Source organism: Dermacentor variabilis, chromosome 10, assembly GCF_050947875.1.
Source record: "Dermacentor variabilis isolate Ectoservices chromosome 10, ASM5094787v1, whole genome shotgun sequence".
In the NCBI taxonomy this organism is placed as follows: Eukaryota; Metazoa; Arthropoda; class Arachnida; order Ixodida; family Ixodidae; genus Dermacentor; species Dermacentor variabilis.
Window position 1 is genome coordinate 125,246,953 of NC_134577.1, and position 19,493 is coordinate 125,266,445.

A 19,493-nucleotide genomic window follows, 5' to 3' on the forward strand; every position below is an offset into this window, starting at 1 on the left:
GCTAATGATATTGCGACCTTCTTTGTACATGGTATCGTACTCCGCCACGGTGCTCCAACAGTGGTTATAACCGACCGGGGCACAGCATTTACAGCGCAGCTCACAGAAGATATAATGATTCTCAGTGGTACAGTTCACCGCAAAGCCACTGCTTACCATCCCCAGACGAATGGGCTCACATAAAGGCTAAACAAAACGATCGCTGATATGATTTCCATGTATGTTGACGTCGACCACAAAAACTGGGACGACGTTCTCCCGTATGTTACGTTTGCATATAATACTGCCGTTCAAGAAACTACCCGCTTCATCTCTTTTCGCTTGGTACACGGCCGGGAAGCTGTCACAACGTTGGACGCAATGCTTCTGCCCACCTACTGTTCTAATGTCACTGATGCTGCGGAATTCGCTCGATGCGCCCAAGAGGCGCGCCAGCTCGCACGAATGCGTATCCGCCACCACAACACAACGACGCCGACCGGTACAATCTTCGTCACCGCGACGTCACTTATCAACCCGGTGACAAAGTATGGGTGTGGACACCGATCCGCCAGCGTGGTCGGTCGCAGAAACTTTTGCGCCGCTACTTTGGACATTATAGGATCGTTCAACGACTCGGCGACGTCACATACGAAGTGATTCCTGAAGGAGAAGGCACCACTCGCCGTCCCCGACGCCCACGCCTGTCCGATGTCGTTCACGTCTCTCGATTGAAGTTATACCACTCCCGCTGAACGCAAAGCTCCACACCTCTCTCACCATCTACGTCTGTCTTAACAGTATCACCGTGGCAACCTCCAGTGCATCAATGTTCCGCATCGAGACGATGCTTCTAGGGAGAGGGGTAATGCCACGACCTCGACACAGCTGACAGCCATTCGGTGCCACATGCTAGGCATGTTGGGTGGCTCCGAGAAGAAGAGAACGACGAAGGTGCCAGGACAGCAACATATGTAAAAGATCTCTAGCGTCAACCAAAGTCTTTTGTGGCTTTGTCTGTGACAATATATATATATATATATATATATATCAGCGAAGCATTGAATCACAGGATCCAGCAGTGAAAGACTAGCACCGCGTGTGCAACAATACAATAATGTCCCGTGCAGCCCTGTTCGTTTGCCCCTACGTGCTTCTTGACTCTCTCTCTCTGGCTATATATATATATATATATATATATATATATATATATATATATATATATATATATATATATATATATATATATATATATATATATATACAGTCAAACTAACGAGAAATCTCAGTGCCGTTACACTCTGTCATGAAGGGTGACCAGCGAAGCTGTGTATGTGGGCCCAGTAATGGCAAACTGCACCTTCGCCGTGGGTCGGCCTGGCATTGCACTATCTTCGGGATGGGCCCACGTATTTGCTAACAACGAGACGAAAATTTTTTTGGACGGTAGAGGTATACAGCTTGCCTGTGAAAATTGCGGCACCACCCATCTCACGATGACTGTCGACGGTGATGCGTTAGCATTGAATCAGTATATCGGCAACAACGTATTGTCCCCGTCACAACGAGCTATGTATGAGGCACGCGCAGCAGCGGGATTGCTCTTTGGTGGCCAACGGTATCATTGCGGCTGCGAAGCCCGCATGGCCTCCGAAATGCATGGCGCGCTGGTTCGCGCGAACGCTCACAAACGCGTAATGCGGCAACCGTACTGCCCTCGCGCGCTTTCTTTCTTTTTGAGACCGTTTCGAAGCCTGTTGCCTCAGCAGAGTAGCCAGACGCTCTAGCTATTTTATGACTAGTCAGCGACCCATGAACGCGGGAAAATGGTGAGGTACACACATTCAAACATACCTAGATACCAAACATACAAACAGAGATAGATAGATAGATAGATAGATAGATAGATAGATAGATAGATAGATAGATAGATAGATAGATAGATAGACAGGTAGATAGATAGATAGATAGATAGATAGATAGATAGATAGATAGATAGATAGATAGATAGATAGATAGATAGATAGATAGATAGATAGATAGATAGCCTCTGGAAAATACGTGAAGTAGCGGAAAATGCGAACGCGTTAAAGCAAAATTGCCGTCATTAAGTGGTTTTCAGCGCCCGAGAAAGTGACAGCCATATGCGAACTCGTAAATAGTGACGATGAAGTGAGCGTAGCCTCTCATTTACGAGAGGCCGCGCGGGCATTTAAATTTCCCATAATTTGCGTAAATGCTTATGCAGGAGAAACTGGTGGGCTGTGTAAGCGGCACGTTGCGTGGACATTATACTCGCTAAAGTAGGCAACAGGCTTTGCATTGTACAACACATGTTTTTGTTCACCTCTCTTTGATAGGGCCTGTGCAATTCGCAACTGCCGCGAACACCGATCACATGAGATTTGGGAAGCATTTATCATTCAAACGAGAGACTGCGTTTGTGTAAGCCCGCCGTCTGCTTTTTGAAGAAGCGGCCCTATATACCGACATTTAATTCAGTTTGTACCAACTTCCACACTCCTTTTCATCTTTGCCACCTATATTTTTGCTCCACTTTTGGTTACAATATTAGTTGTTTACATCTGTTTTTGTATCCCTCGTTGTTTTTTTGCTTCTCCGTTCTTGTTGTTCATAAGAGCCTTCAGTTTGCACACGTGATAGAGGGAGTTAGGGACTGCTTTTTGAGAGGTCAAACATTGGAGCACTTTCCAATAAAAAGTGTGATTCACATAATCACACGGGTTAAACAGACCAGACGCTGCAAGACACCGCCAGCGTCAGGATATCCGCTCTTTTATAACCTTCCAGATGCTGATCGAGCCGCCATCGGGGAGCGTGTTCCGTTCCGCGGGCCTTCCCCTGCCGCAGACAATGTGCGCTCTGGAAGAAGTGGACTACGCCATTCCTAATCCACCAGACAACCCGCCGACAACAATGAACCACCCGAATGAGGCGAACCACCCATACCTAGCGCGAGTGCGGCGCTTCACCTGGTAAAGCCTTTAATCGAAGACGACATCAACCGCTGGATTATAGTGTAATTGACATAATCACACTGCAAATGCAGTCCAGAAGCGGCATGGGACCGCCAGCGTCGGCGTGTTCACTCTTCTATAACCTTCCAGATGCTGATCAACCCACCTTCGGGGAGCATGTTCCATTGCGTAGGCCTTCCCCTGCAGCAGACAATGACCGCTTTGGAAGAAGTGGACTACGCCACTGCTCATCCACCAGACGTCCCGCCGACAACATTGAATCAACGGAACGAAGCGAACCACCCATACCTCACGCGAGTGCGGTGCTTGACCTGGTAAAGCATTTATACGAAGACGTCATCAACCGCTGCATTAGAGTGCGATTGACAAAATCACGAGGGATATGCAGTCCAGAAGCGGAATGGGACCGCGAGCGTCAATGTGTTTACTCTGCTATCACCTTCCAGATGCTGATCAACTCACCATCGGGGAGCATGTTCCGTTCCGTGGGCCTTGCCCTGCAGTAGACAATGTCCGCTATGGAAGAAGTGGACTACGCCACTGCTCATCCACCACATGACCCTCCGACAACAATGAACTACTCCAACGAGGTGAACCACACATACCTCGCGCGAGCGTGGCACTTCACCTGGTAACGCGTTTAATCGAAGACGTCATCAACCACTGGATTAGAGTGCGATTGGCATAATCACAAGGGATATGCAGCATATACTGGGTAAGACACCGCCAGCGTCGAGATGTTCCCTCTGTTATAACCTTCCAGATGCTGATGAACCCACCATCGGGGACTATGTTCCGTTGCGTGGGCCTTCCCCTGCAGCAGACAATGTCCGCTCTGGAAGAAGTGGACTACGCCACTGCTCATCCACCAGATGACCTGCCGAGAAGAATGAACCACCCGAACGAGGCGAACCACCCATGCCTCGCGCGAGTGCGGCGCTTCACCTGGTAAAGCGTTTAATCGAAGACGCCATCAACCGCTGGATTAGAGTGTGATTGACATAATCAGGAGGGATATGCAGTCCAGAAGCGGCATAGGACCGCGAGCGTCAGGGTGTATCCTCTACTATCCCCTTCCAGATGCTGATCAACGCACCATCGGGGACCATGTTCCGTTCCGTGGGCCTTCCCTTCAGTAGACAATGTCCGCTCTGGAACAAGTGGACTACGCCACTGGTCATCCACCAGACGCCCCGCCGACAACAATGGACCACCCGAACGAGGCGAACCACCCATACCTCGCGCGAGTGCGGCGCTTCAACTGGTAAAGCCTTTAATCGAAGACGTCAATAATGCCTGTGCATTGATGCCGGTACATTGAGAATGCGTGAGCTATGGAAGGTGCCTAGAACACGTAAGAAGTATGGCACTCAGATGCCAAATACCAGATACCTGCGCTGCTTAATAATCCAGAGCTCCGAATACAACACAATGCCACACCTAATTGTCTTATTCGCTTTGCTGTGACGTTCTATTTTCCGTGCGTTTTGCTTTCACAAAAGAATGCGTAATCTCATCCAGTATTCATGTGTACCTGTCGTCTGTTCAAGCGTACTTCTTTTTGATTTTTTTTACGCGACGATTTGTTATTATGGTTCTGTTACTAGTATGCATGACAATAGTAGCTGATTTAAGACCATACAAAAATACACCTGACTTCTGTACACTGTTCGGTTTATTTATGTTGGCGTGCTGTATTTGTTGTGCGCCTTGTCTGCCAGTACTCGGGGGTGCAGACCTCGTCAAGCCTGATAGATGGCTGTTTGTCTGCGCCCACCAAGTTTCTTTGATACTGAAATAAATGATTGATTGATTGATTGATTGATTGATTGATTGAAGTTCGAACTAAAATCTGTAAGGCTATCTAAAGGTCAAATAACTTTTACTTCAACACTACTGCGCCCAATACAGACCATCCCCAGAAGTAATGACATTATATTAAGGAGTGGAGTAAGCCAGTAACTAACAGTTCGGGTAAGAATTAAATACTGGATGATCCTTACGTTACTGCTGGCCACCTTAATGCTAACTTTAAAAGTGTGTTTCTGTTGTTCCTAATAATATTATTACCAATTATTCCGGTTTCCTTATGTTAATGTTGCATACGGTTAAGGAGTGCTGAACGTGCTACTGAAACTGAAGCCGAAGTCCTATCCAGGGCGTGATGTAATACCCACTTCCTTTTCTCGCCGTTTTGCTGAGCCATTAGGCAAGTTCCTTGCAATTATATTTCAGTCTTCCCTAAGCACTGTCTGTCTTCCTCGGGATTGCAAATCAGCGCGTGTAGTTCTAATACTAACGAAAAGAAATCGCTTCTCAGTTTTAAGTTACCGCCCTATATCTATAACTTATTCACGCTAGTTCCTCGAACATATTTTGGCTACCTTTTTATAAAACGTCTCGACAACTTTAAAATATTCTCACTATCCAAACATGGATATCGAAAGGGATTGTAACTATTACTCCGCCGTCTTCCGTTCTTTTTCTGGCATCCGTTCTTGATATGGCTGGACTGGTCCAGCTGATCTTGTATTTAAGGAAGGCTCTTTCTCACGTTCCGCCGACAAATTCGTTCAGAAACTAGTTATCATTGGTATTCCTGATTTTGCTTTTTCCTAGGTTTCCAGATGTTGAAGTTATCGAAAGCAATACATTGAAATAATCGTACTAAATCAGGCACTGTTGCTATTTCCTCAGGGGTGCCCAAGGGTAGCGTACTTAGGCCACTTTTGTTCCTCATTTACAGTAGGGATTTAGTCACAGCTAATAATGAACCTATAAAATTCACTTCCGGACAGGCCACCATTGGAATATGAACCTGGCAACGTGTAACGCTAGAACGTTATCTAGTGAGGCGAGTCTAGCAGCGCTATTGGAGGAATTAGGGGGCAGTAAATGGGATATAATAGGGCTCAGTGAAGTTAGGAGGACAAAAGAAGCATATGCAGTGCTATAAAGCGGGCACGTACTGTGCCACCGGGGCTTAGCGGAGAGACGAGAACTAGGAGTCGGATTCCTGATTAATAAGGATATAGCTGGTAACATACGCGAATTCTATAGCATTAACGAAACGGTGGCAGGTTTTGTTGTGAAACTTAATAAGAGCTACAAAATGAAGGTTGTACAGCTCTACGCCCCTACATACAGTCATGATGCTTACAGCTTAAAGCATACAGCTTACTGTCAGTTGCCTACAGACTATTTACTAAGGTAATCACAAATAGAATCAGGAACACTTTAGACTTCTGTCAAGCAAAGGAACAAGCAGGATTCCGTAAAGGCTTCTGAACAATAGGCCATATTCACACTATCAATGAGGTGATAGAGAAATGTGCAGAATATAACCAACCCTTATATATTTTTCATTGATTACGAGAAAGCGCTTGATTCAGTCGTAACTTCAGTCATGGAGGCATTACGGAATCAGGGTGTAGACGAGCCGTATGTAAAAATACTGAAAGATATCTATAGCGACTCCACAGCTACCGTAGTCTTCCATAAAGAAAGCAACAAAATCCCAAGATATGATCTTTCCAATGCTATTGACAGCATGTTTACAGGAGGTATTCAGAGACCTGGATTGGGAAGAATTGGGGATAAAAGTTAAAGGAGAATACCTTAGCAACTTGAGATTCGTTGATGATATTGCCTTGCTTAGTAACTCAGGGGACCAATTGCAATGCGTGCTCACTGACCTGGAGTGGCAAAGCAGAAGAGTGGGTATAAAAATTAATCTGTAGAAAACTAAAGTAATGTTTAACAGTGTCGGAAGAGAACAGCAATTTACAATAGTTAGCGAGGCACTGGAAGTGCTAAGGGAATACATCTACTTAGGGCAGGTAGTGACGGCGGATCCGGATCATGAGCCGGAAATAATCAGAAAAATAACAATGGGCTGGGGCGCGTTTGGCAGGCATTCTCAGATCATGAACACCACGTTGCCACTATCCCTCAAGTGAAAATTGTATAATAGCTGTGTCTTACCAGTACTCACCTACGGGGCAGAAACGTGGAGGCTTACAAAAAGGGTTCTACTTAAATTGATGACGACGCAACGAGCTATGGAAAGAAGAATGATGGGTGTAACGTTAAGGGATAAGAAAAGAGCAGATTGGGTGAGGGAACAAACGCGAGTTAATGGCATCGTAGTTGAAATCAAGAAAAAGAAATGGGGGGCATGGGCAGGACATTTAATGAGGAGGGAAGATAACTGATGGTTATTAGGGGTTACGGGCTGGATTCCAAGGGAAGGGAAGCGTAGAAGGGGGCGGCAGAAAGTTAGGTGGGCGGATGAGGTTAAGGAGTTTGCAGGGACGACATGGCCACAATTGGTACATGACCGAGGTTGTTGGAGAAGTATGGCAGAGGCGTTTGCCCTGCAGTGGGCGTAACCAGGCTGCTGCTGCTGATGATGAGGACAGCGCTCGTCCTGTGTCCTCCCTTGTCCGTGTTATTTGCGCTGTTTTAAATATGAATGAAAATTCACTCATTTGGAGACGACTGCGTTGTATTTTGCGATATTCACGAAGGGCACGATGAAATAGCCCTTAGCGTATCATTTTCTTCAATCGGTTTATTTAACGGCAAAGTTCAACACTCATTCACAATCACAATTTTTCTTGAGAGGAGGGAGGGAGAAGGGAATCTGCTAACGTGCATCCCCACTCACTCAAACTTGCACAAGCTCTCACTCATGCCCACTCAACAGTGCATCCATTAGAAATGAGCGCAGTCATCACTGAGTATGCTGACTAATTAGCAGTTTACTTCGGTTACGCATAAGTATGGTGTCACAGGTAACGTTAGCCAAGCTGTTAAACGAAAAACGTTGAAAAGAAAGGACGGCGCGAGATTCAATTTCTAGACCTATGGTGTTCGGTCCTCAAATCACTGCCGAACAAATATCGTAGGTCTTATAATTGCAGCTTGCATCGTGTTCTCTAAATCCTATTTGTGTTACACCTCGGATAACCTTAGCTGGAACACGTGGTGTACGATAATTCGATGCTGAACGTTTATCCAGAAGCGGCGACGGGAATGAAAGACGATCAAAATCAAGTATATTTTACAATTTACAGCAAAATTGGCGAACAGTTATGATCCGAGCTCGGAGCGTGGCAAAAATAAATATATCGCAAATGGGCACACTCCTGTGCGATAAGTGACTGATCAGTGACCTAGTGACTGATGAAAGTATATGACAAGCTGCGGTTTCAGAGTGTTGGGAAATGAAGAAAATATTAGTGGAAGACATTGACCTTGATTTAATTCATGGAGAGAGAGAGTGAATGGAAGGGTTTAATTGAAAAATCAGAGTGATTACACAGCGTATTTTCTCCTACGTGATACTCTGCAGGGAATGGGACGAAGAAGGTTCTAGAATAAGGGGGGCAAAGAAAAAAAGGAAAAAAAAGAAGCTCCAGGGCTTGTGAACGTATGGACATAAGCATAAGTGTCCGAGGTGATGAAGGTAGGTCATTTTTGTTCAACTTCGACGGTTAATGCAAAATAAAATAGAAAATCGTAGTCTTAATGAGACGACGTACATGGTAATATTTTACATATTAAGCCCATTCATCCATATCTAAAAACAAGAAGTCCAGGGCTTCGCGCTTTTTTCATGGGCAAGACCAGGGACCCAGAATCCGTGTCAACGTCTTGGGGCCTTGGTCGAGGTTTGCCATGTTAAAGTATACTTATGTTGCTCGTCTCTCTAAGCTGGACACTCAAGCAAGATGTACTCAAGAGATTCCACGGCACCGCAGTTGTCACTTGTAGTCTCGCCATGGCGAAAAAGAAGATTCTTGCTGTGTGCGACGTTTAGCCGACGGCGGTGATAAAGGCTCCCCAGATAACTTAGTAGACATTGTCGTAGACTTGATTGGAACAACTCTGGGTCGATGTTGAACCAAATTGTAATTGCCTGTAGGGGAAGACCATTTTATATGCCGTTCGTTGAGTGCATGTCAGTTCGCCCAAAGCTGCAACCTCTCCTTTAGGTAAAAACACTTTTGTGAATTTTATGTGATCGTGGCCTTGGCGGGATACCTCATCCGCCTTTTCATTAGGATTTATACCGCAATGTCCTGGAAGCCACAGAAGTGCTATCACATGTACAGCGTTATATGTGAAGTGATTAGGGCCAAGTGAATTTCATTCAGAAGGGGAATTAAAGTACGCCCTCCTAAATGTTGCAATAGTTTCTAGCCCTGCCGCCCCACTGCGGGGCCCACATCACGAGCACAAGGCATCATGAGCTCGGAAAGGTTCGATATCCGACTTTTGCATCTCCTCTGAAGTTTTGGTTTACTCTTGACAAATTGTCGGCCACAGCCACCGAAACAGCAGTTTGCTGCACCGTAACTGTATCATGCACTGCGATAGTGAACAGGGTCAGCAGAGGCAAGTTGACGCAAGCAGTGCAAGCGTCACCACGTGATCAAATATGGCGGCAGTCGAAGGAGAACTGGGAGAAAACAGTCTATAAGTGAAGATTATCTAAGATATCAAGACAACCACTTGGTGTCTCCCGTTGTTGGTAAAAGTTTGGGAACCCCATGAGAACGTATTCTACGGAAGCGCCCGAGGTGCCACAATGTGCGCAGTATGAAGACGACCTTTTCCGTATCAGATATAGAAAGTTGGCTGTGTACGCCACTTCGTGACGTAGACGTAAAATTGTGCATGGAACCCTTTCTATCTTGAGGTTTCGTGAGAACAGTATATTGTACAAGTGAGACGACTTCATCCACTCATCGGGCAACATGGGCTTTGGCAATTCGTGCTTCCGTCCCTGAAGCGCTTATTTAGCGTTAGGTGCAGCTAATGGTGCATATTTTCTTAGCGAGGCCTTGCAGTTTGTTTTCCTTTTTTTTTCATTGCAAGAGAGTTGCCGCTTCGAATTTGGAACTAATTATGTATGTACTGTTGAAAAAAAAATTAGTTCGAAAAACAATATATATAGAAAAAGCGTTAGATTGGACACTTTAAAAATATAAATAAGAAAACGGAAGGAAGAAACGCAGCCTACGTATTGCAGATATTAGTGAAGCATGATATTGACGAAGGGCCCTTGAAATTGGAGACGACCCCTCTGGGCTTTGCTCTGAGCATCGCTTTTCAGAGGACGAATTAGGTTCGTGGGGACGTCCGATTGTGGTGCACTGTTTACTGCAGCTCCCAAGAACAGAAGTATATATATATATATATATATATATATATATATATATATATATATATATATATATATATATATATATATATATATATATATATATATATATGTGAAACTGTGGAAGTGGTCATGCATGTTTGCATATTTTAATGAGCCGTTTCTCCCCAGCTGATTGATCGTGTCTGGCCTAATGATTTGTACGGCGGCAATCGCTCACCGTATTCGTCGCTTCGTCTGTTCATTTTCCAGCACGTCAACCCCTGTTCGATCACGGAAGCAGCAGCGTGGAAAGAGCAAGGCGATTTTTTCGGGTTTAGTGTAGCGGAAGGAATTCGGAGAAATAGTGCCTGGATCAACGGAGAAGCTCCGTCTTTGACATTGTCTTTATTTCTGCAAATGTATAGTGCGCAGTTTGTGATGGGGAAGGCTAGGTTAACGCGCCAAATAAAGAACTTGGCTGGCCCAGCCTTCTTCATAACTTCACAGCAATTAACAACGCAGCTTAATCCAACACGTATGTACAAACTAGAGTAACCAATAACGCGACCAAGTCAGAACAAACAATAAAAAACACTGAACACTTAAGAACCTGTCGGCAGTAAACATTACAAATAAGCTCGGATACTCATCAGTGATACCGGCGTCAAGCGAATATAACCGGGAAGGAGAATGATGTCCGAGTCCCTCGACGGTGGCAAAGACGAGTGCAGCTCCGTGGACATTGTATCGCGACTGCTCCAATTGTATTTGCTCAAGGAGAGTCTCATTCACTTTGGTGATAAGGGTGCGCACAGGGCGCGCGCACGTTCCAGAAGCGGGGGGATTCAAAGATGATGTAAGCATTTACTAGTCAGCAGTCGAGACAAGCAAGAAACGTTGAAGTATCGGCGGAAAACATGCAGGAAAGGAATTGATAGAACCGGAGTCGTTAATTGCATAGGCAGCTGTACAGTATACACATAAGCTTTCAACTAAGAAATAAAAAAAAACGAAACAGAGATAGGAAAAAGTGCATACTTGAGAAGGTGGCTGTTCTCCTTTCAGTGCAGTTTTCTACTTATTCTGTTTCTTTGGAAATAAACTGTTAGTTGCGAGTAGCGCCCGTGTTTGTCGTTTCTCCCTTTCTCGTCTGCATCTTTTTCGCGCACTTCTTGGTTATGAAGAAGCCACACCAACTCGCCCAGCTAGTGGTTTTGATGAATTCACCACTATGCCGTTATTCTGGCGACCATCGGGTTGTTTGACTTGGGGTTCGGTGGCATCTGCTTCGAACCGGGTGTCGTGTGATACAGCTGTGTGCTGAGATTCCGATACACCTTAGGCAATTTCATCGAGCTTAGAAAAGTGAGAAAGGTGCTTCAAACGGAACCATAAAAGCGCCACTTATCAGACGAACGCTTCATTTTTCATGATGTTTCGCTGGCTTAAATTGTCAGGTCACACGTGCTTCTGCTTAATCTCAGAGCCATGACCCACAACTGTCAATACCTTCTTCAGGAGCTCTCCTTCCCCGCTTTGCTCCTTAGTGCGCGCGAGATTGAGCCGTCATGGTCGGCTCATCTGAGGACGCTTTCACTTGCACATACAGCCGACGGCGCGCGGTGACGGTGTTATCGCCCTTGGACTTTATACGAAACACCACGGCGACGCGGAAACAACGACGACGGCAGAAATGTGCCGGGAGTGTCCATAGAATGATTATCGTAGTAATAAAATCATGTCTATACACTGAAATTCAATATGTCAGAGCAACGTTTTGTCGTGCCAGATAGTTTTTGTGGTTTGCTTAAAGTGGCCCTGAATCACCCCTTGGGCGTGATGAGAAAGCACTTTGTGCGGATAACACACGCAGTTGTGAACATGGAAAAGGTGTGCAAAGTTGTGCTTTCTGGTGATTTATGATAGTGGGTATATATATGTATATATATATAATAAGGGTCTCCCCGTCGGTTGAAAACTACGGCGGCGATTCTAGGAATTCTGGAGGAGAGATGTTGATAGAATTCGCAGACAGAAATAAGCTTCGTATAATGAGTACCTTTTTCAGGAAGCGTAGCACCAGAAAGTGTACCTCGAAAAGCCCTAATCATGAAACAAGAAATGAAATTGATTTAATATTTTCTGCCGATACCAGCATAGTGCAGTATGTAGGACAGATATGTAAAGTGCAGTGATCATAGATTAGTGAGGCCTAGGTGTCACTTCAATTTGTAGAGAGAAAGTGCAAAATTGGTCAAGAAGAAACAGGCCAACCTAGAGGCAGTAAGGATAAAAGCAGACTTGCAAACAAATATGCAGCCTTAGAACAGAGAGATGATGATGATGGCATAGAGGTAATGAATGAAACCGTAACCAGGCTGGCTTCATAGGCAGCAATTGAAGTGGGAGGCAAGGCATCAAGGCAACCAGCTGGCAAGCTCTCACAAGTAACAAAGGACCTAATAAAGAAACGACAAAGAATGAAAGTATCCAATTCCAGGGATAAGATAGAATACGCGGAACAGTAAAAAGTGATCAACAAGGTGAAAATAAGTGATATTCGAAACTACAACGTCAGGAAGACTGAAGAAGCCGTAAAAAATGGACGCAGCCTGAAATCAGTGAGAAGCAAACTTGGCATAGGACAAACAAAGATGTATGCTTTGAAAGATAAGCAGGGTAATATCATCAGCAATATCGAAGGTATAGTAAAAACAGCGGAATAATTCTATACGGACCTGTACAGTCCCAAGAGGAGCCACGATACCTCAATTGGAAGCAGTAATGAACAGGTTGCAGAGACTCCTCCTATAACTAGCGATGAAATCAGAGAGGCCTTGCAAGACGTAAAGCAGGGGAAATTGGCAGGAGACGATGGAATTACAGTAGATTTCATCAAAGATGGAGGAGACATAATGTTTGGCAAACTGGCGGCTTTCTATAGGAAGTGTCTATCGAATGCAAGGAACCCAGAAAACTGGAATAATGCAAACGTTATACTAATCCACAAAAAGCGAGATGTTAGGGAATTGAAAAACTATAGGCCCATTAGCTTACTCCCAGAATAATATAAAATATTCACGAAAATAATCTTGAATAGAATAAGGGCATAATAAGGGAATAAGGGCTTGAACCAAGGGAAGAGGCTGGCTTCAGGAAGGGATACTCTACAATGGATCACATTCATGCCAGTAATCAGGTAATCTAGAAATTCGCAGAGTACAATAAACCTCTCTGTATGGCTTTCACAGATTACGAAAAGGCATTTGGTCGAGTAGAGATACCAGCCGTCATAGAGCCATTACGTAATCAAACAGTACAGACCGCTTACTTCACTTCACTTCACTTTATTGCCTTAAAAAACCCACTGAAAGGGTATTAGATATGTGGTGGTGTAAGGTCGCTCTGATTGTTCGTGTTCTTAAGTGTCACGAATCGGCCACGTGCTTTGTGTATAAAGAGGGGGTTCACTTCCCCCCATGTCAGCCGGGCAACAGTTGCTTTGTTATGTGGGGTCACAGGCACCGCGCGGTGTTGGGTGACGCGTCGTGGCAGGCGCCAGGAGGGCGAGTACCGATTCCGGGAAGTCGGTATTGTGCGCAAGGTGTCGGCAGTCCGCCGACGGTCACACGAGTCCACACAGACCAGCCTTGAAAGGGACCGCTGTACACGGTATTGTGGATCTGGCTTCCGAGTACCTGACTAATTGGAGGCGCCGCCGAGGTTAAGAAGGGCTTAGCAACTTTGACCCCGTGCCGCATGTACTGAGCAGGGATCTATTCTTCTATGCGTCAGGAACGAAATCGCCAGCCTTGTTGTTGGATGCGACTGCCGATGTGGTGTCGAAGGCCAGCTTACAGTGCAAGCTGTAGGGTTGCGGTGCACACATGAAGAGTGCATTCGGACGGCGGCGCCTTGGAAACACGCACTCGGAGAACTTTGTCTTGTAGACAATACGTTTGAAGGACAAGGAGGGCCATCAGTCCCCCACGCGGACAAACTTTGAGTACAGCTGCACTACGTGGTGTCGATGCCCCTGCTTCCGAGACATTTGCGGCCTAGAGACGCCCTTGGGATTTGAGGCGGCCTAGCGATAACTCGTTCGGGCCTGGCGTGTTTTGCTGAGCGCGTCACTAACTACGGAGAAATGAGAGGGCAACGGAGTTTTAGGGAAGAAGGAAAAGAGCTTTGTTTTCCAATATGTTTATTTTTAAGAGTAAGCCCATCCCTGTGGGTTGTGGCTTAACAAACGGTTGACTCTGATTGGCAACTGAACCTGTGGGACGGGCCAACAGCCCTACCGCCTTTTTTTCTTTGTATATTTGGGCTATAAAAATCGGGACGACATGCTGTCCCTCAGACTTGGCTGAAATCAGGATTGCTGATAGATCAATGAGCCTCCGTACTATGTACGTTGAAACGAGTCTGGGCTCTAACAGTCATTAAGACAGTCGAACAGTGAGACTTTGTTTCTCAATTGTTCAAGTTTGTAATGTATTTGTTTTACCTGCCATGTATATAGAAAAGTTTATCTATAAATATTTCTTGTACATCTGATCTCATCGCTTCCTGCCTGCGTTTGATCAACAACTGCCGATCATCGTCCGAGAAGCTTCAAGTTCCAGCGGTGAAGCGAGGACAGAGAACGAACGAAACCTTACTGGTGGTTAATAAAATAAACATTAGAAACAGGCCTACATATTGAGATATGGGTGACAACAGCTTCAGTAAAGGCAGATGGGCTTGTGATGGCTGCGATGGCGTGTGGAAGGCAGTTTCAGTCCCTTGATGCTCGAATAAGAAATGATGCTTTAAAAGTGGTGTTCCGGGCACGTGCGCGTGCAACTTGAAGTGGATGACCGGTGCGATGAGATATACATGAAGGGGGCGTGATGTACGGTGGATGATTTAGGGAGCTGAAAAAGAATGAACAGGAAAGAGAGAGAGTGTGGCGACCTGTCAACGGAAAGAAAGCGTTTCCAAGCCAGATTCCGCTTTCATCGATGAAATGCTGATATCGTACGAATATGAAGATTGAATAAACCAAGTAGCACGATTTCGCACCGCCTCAAGTGCATTTATGATATAAATCTGATGCGGATTCCAGATGGGAGATGCATATTCAAGTTTATACTTGTTTTCTTGCAAATTCAAGTTTATACCTTAGATAAATATATTGGAAGATATCTACAGAGATTCCACAGCTACCTTAACTCTACACAAGAAAAGCAGGAAGATAGGTATAAAGAAAGGGGTTAGACAGGGAGACACAATCTCTCTAATGCTATTCACTACGTGCATGAAAGAAGTATTCAAGTTATTAAACTGGGAAGGCTTAGAAGTGAGGATCGACGATGGCGACAGCAACCTTCGGTTTGCCGATGACATTGTTCAATTCACCAACACTGCAGACGACTTGCAACCAATGATTGAGGACTTTAATAGAGAGAGAGCGTAAGAGTGGGGTTGAAGATTAATATGCAGAAGACAAAGATAATGATGAATATCCGGGCAAGAGAACAAGAATTCAGGACCACCAGTCCGCCTCTAGAGTCGGTGAAGGAGTACGTTTACCTAGGTGAATTAATCAACAAAAAACATTGATCATGAGAAGGAAATTCATAGAAGGACACAAATTGGTTGGATCACATACGGCAAACATTGTCAGCTCCTGATTGGAAACTTGCCATTATCATTGAAAAGGACGGTGTAAAATCAATGCATTTTACCGGTGCTGACATATGGACCAGAGACTTGGAGACTGACAAAGAAGCTTGAGAACAAGTTAAGGACCGCGCAAGGAGCGTTGGAACGAAGAATGCTGGCATAACGTTAAGAGACAGAAAGAGAGCGGTTTGTACCAGTGAGCAAACGGGTATAGCCGATATTCTAATGGGCATTAAGAGAAAAAAATGGAGCTGGGCTGGTCATGTAACGCGCAGGTTCGACAACCGTTGGACCATTAGGTTTACAGAATGGATACCAAGAGAAGGGAAGCGCAGTCGAGGAAGGCAGAAGGCTAGGTGAAGCGATGAAATTAGGACATTCGCGGGTGCATGTTGGAATCGGTTGGCACAAGACCGGGGTAATTGGAGATCGCAGGAAGATACCTTCGTCCTGCAGAGGACATAAGATAGGCTGATGATGATTATGATGAGTTGAACAGGCACTGCTTCATTAATATATATATATATATATATATATATATATATATATATATATATATATTGAATTTTCTGTCCTGCTTCAAAAAACATCTAATGAGAGTTCACAAAGTTCACAGGACCGGGCAATCTGCGATCAGTGGGCTTTTGTAGCTCGGCACTATAAATGCACTATAGATGTCTATATGGAGCGTAATGTGATTGTTGTTTTGGCAGAAGTTTATTCATTCACCTGTTCATATATGCAAATGATTTTCATCCGGTGGCTGTGTGAGTGGTAGCAGAAAGGCAACTAAATGCCTGACAATGCACCAAAGCCCGCCGTAAGAGTGCACAACCCTGAGCACAATGGGCTATTGCATCATTCAGCAATATGGCAATAAAAGAAGCACACATGTTACACATATAATTATAAATAATACAAAAAAGCCCACCGTACCCTATTCTAACAACATTTCACAAGTGCTAATAGAAACAGAATTACAAAACCTTGATTGCAGCGATAGAGCCATAAAGCTTCAAAAAACAGCAAATAAAAAAGCATCTATGATAGTGAATATAACATTGAACTGCTTCTGCGCGCAATCGCGCCGCACACCTATGTAACACCCTTCTGGAAAGAGAACAGGTGCAAAATATCAACAAAATTTACATCTGCAGCCGTAGGAGATGAAAGTGTATCTTCTTTTTCAAGAAGCGCTACTGATCGGCATTCTTCTACAATGCTGGTAATAACATGATATGCACTCAGTAGGTAAGGAATCACCTGTGGAAGTTTGTTGACTACGTATTATCTTCGAATTCTCTCACTGTAATAGACAGTAGGCAGTGCGTCTAAAAGTATAGGCACGTTGTTCTGAAGAGTATCGGATGGAAGCAGATTCGGGAAGCACTCGTCTTGAGTTCTTGCGATCGACGAGTCGTCCTTGCAAGCCATCTGCAATGCCGCTTCAGCGCCTGAGGCCAGGTAGCGACACGTGACGTGTTGGGTCAAGTACAGCTGGACGTGGTGCGTAGCGTCGCGACGCAGCCCGCTAGTTTGTCCTCCTGACGCCACGCCTGGGTGCGAACGCCCCCACGCCGTGGGATCCGGGTGCGCATCGCGTCCCGCAGATGGCGCCTCCCACAATGGGAGGACAGGATGGCTCCTACCGTGCAGACGGCGCGCGATCACGGGGCTGCCTTGCCCGAAGCGTCCACGGCGTCGCACGCGGATTCAGCGGAGCGTCACCGTCGCGCGTCCGGGTTTTCATTCTCCGCGCCGGACCGTGAAAAAGCCGGGCATGCTGCGTGCGCGCATTGTTTCTCTGCCGGTGACTTGCCGCCGGAGTAGCCCTCGCCACCACGCTCTGGCACGTTTATCGTCCGCAACTCTACACAGTGTTCTTAGCTGGTGATGCCGACCCGTCGGTTTTTTATAGTGCACGCCGATTATGCGAGCGTGTGCGCTCAGACACCAAATTGCTTCCTTTGAGTGGGAAGTGCAGAATAATAGAATAGCCGAATTCATTCCATTTTGCCCAAGGAAGTAGTGCTTTGTACGTTGCTTCGAACAATACTTGCGTTACGAATTCATCTTTGGTTTAAACATTATCCTTGGCTTTGAAATATGCAGCTCGTAACAATACAAAGGAAACAGGAGGCAAACCCAGGCCATCTTCCTTTCCTCCTTCCGAGTGTCTTTTATGCTGCCAGGGTGGTACACGTCCCAAATGAAATCGTGCTATCGCCGTGAATGTACAACGGTAACGACGAGCTGTGGGGTACTTGGTGCCAAGTAGCCTTCACGCGAATCCTGCGGTCTACGTTAGGAAAGTTCACATTGGACCGGCTAAGGTAGGTTGCAGCGGAACGGGTTGTAATGATGCTACGTAAGATCAAAATGAATCAGTCTTGTACATTAAGGATATTAGCGTACATGACATGCAGAATGTCACGTAAGTTTAACTGATCACGTAACGACTTGACCAGATCACCGCTCTACAGACTATCGGGCTGCCTTCACCAGGTGTTGAGCCCTCTTGTCGGTAAGACCTCGACGCACGTCGAAAACTCATCCGCATTTGTAACAAAGATAAAGGACATCACGTTGAGTGAAGATGACGCCATGGTTTCGTTCGACGTACCATCGCTTTTCACTAGTGTCCCAGTGGATTTGGCAGTAGCCACGTGGACGCCCTAGAGGCAGAAAGTGGTCTTCCTGGTCGCACGCCCTTCGATGTCCCCGAACTTAGCGAGCTGCTGTGGTTTTGTCTAAGCAACACGTATTTTTCTCATTGTGGCAGCCTTTATCAGCAAACGCATGGCACGGCAATGGGAGCGTCAATATCGGTCACCACGGCCAATTTAGTAATGGAAGCCTTGGAAAGGAAGGTGCTGGCCACATTCAACCCGGTACCTAAAGTTTTTTTATCGCTACGTGGATGACTGCTTCTGTATTTTGAAGAAGCAAGACATCCAACGCTTCCTGGACTGCCTGAACGTCCATAATGCGCACATAAAATTCACTGTGGAAAACGAGAGGGACCACTCGTTGCCTTTCTTGGATGTACAGGTCCGTCCGGATGGGGGCGCTCTCGCCTTCTCGGTATACAGGAAGCCTACACACACAGGTTGTTACCTCAAGTTCAATTCTTGCCATCCTGTCGGCCACAAGACGTCCGTAGTGTCGTCCCTGATAACACGCGCCGTACGTGTATGCTCAGGCAATGTCTGCTTTACTAGATGCCTGCCGCGTTGTCCGGTAGCTTGGTTCCGGGCCCTCTCCCTTTTCTCTCCTCCGCGAAAAGGCAACGAGCGCCTCTCATGGCGAACGCCTGCAACTTGCAATCACGTGTTGCGGCCTCTGAGATTAACATGTCATCTGTCACCGTCTCGGAGGCCCGCGATAACGCTCCCTAACAGACGCCTGTGCATATAACGCGCCGGCGGATGCATTCAGCCGCCGCTGCCACATCCGCCGGAAGTTGAAAAGGCAACGAGCGCCGCCTCACGGAATTTATGCTGAACTAACTGCAACTAAGGGAACCGCCGCTACAATGGGAAAGCGAGAAACGCGGCGGGCATCTAGTAAATGAGGCATTGGCTTAGGCGTCGATGCATTGAAAAAGGAATTACGGACGATCCACCGTGAACTAACCCGCAACGTCCACCCTAGTCGTTTCATAAGCAGGACCGAGAAGCGGATATTAAAGCGAA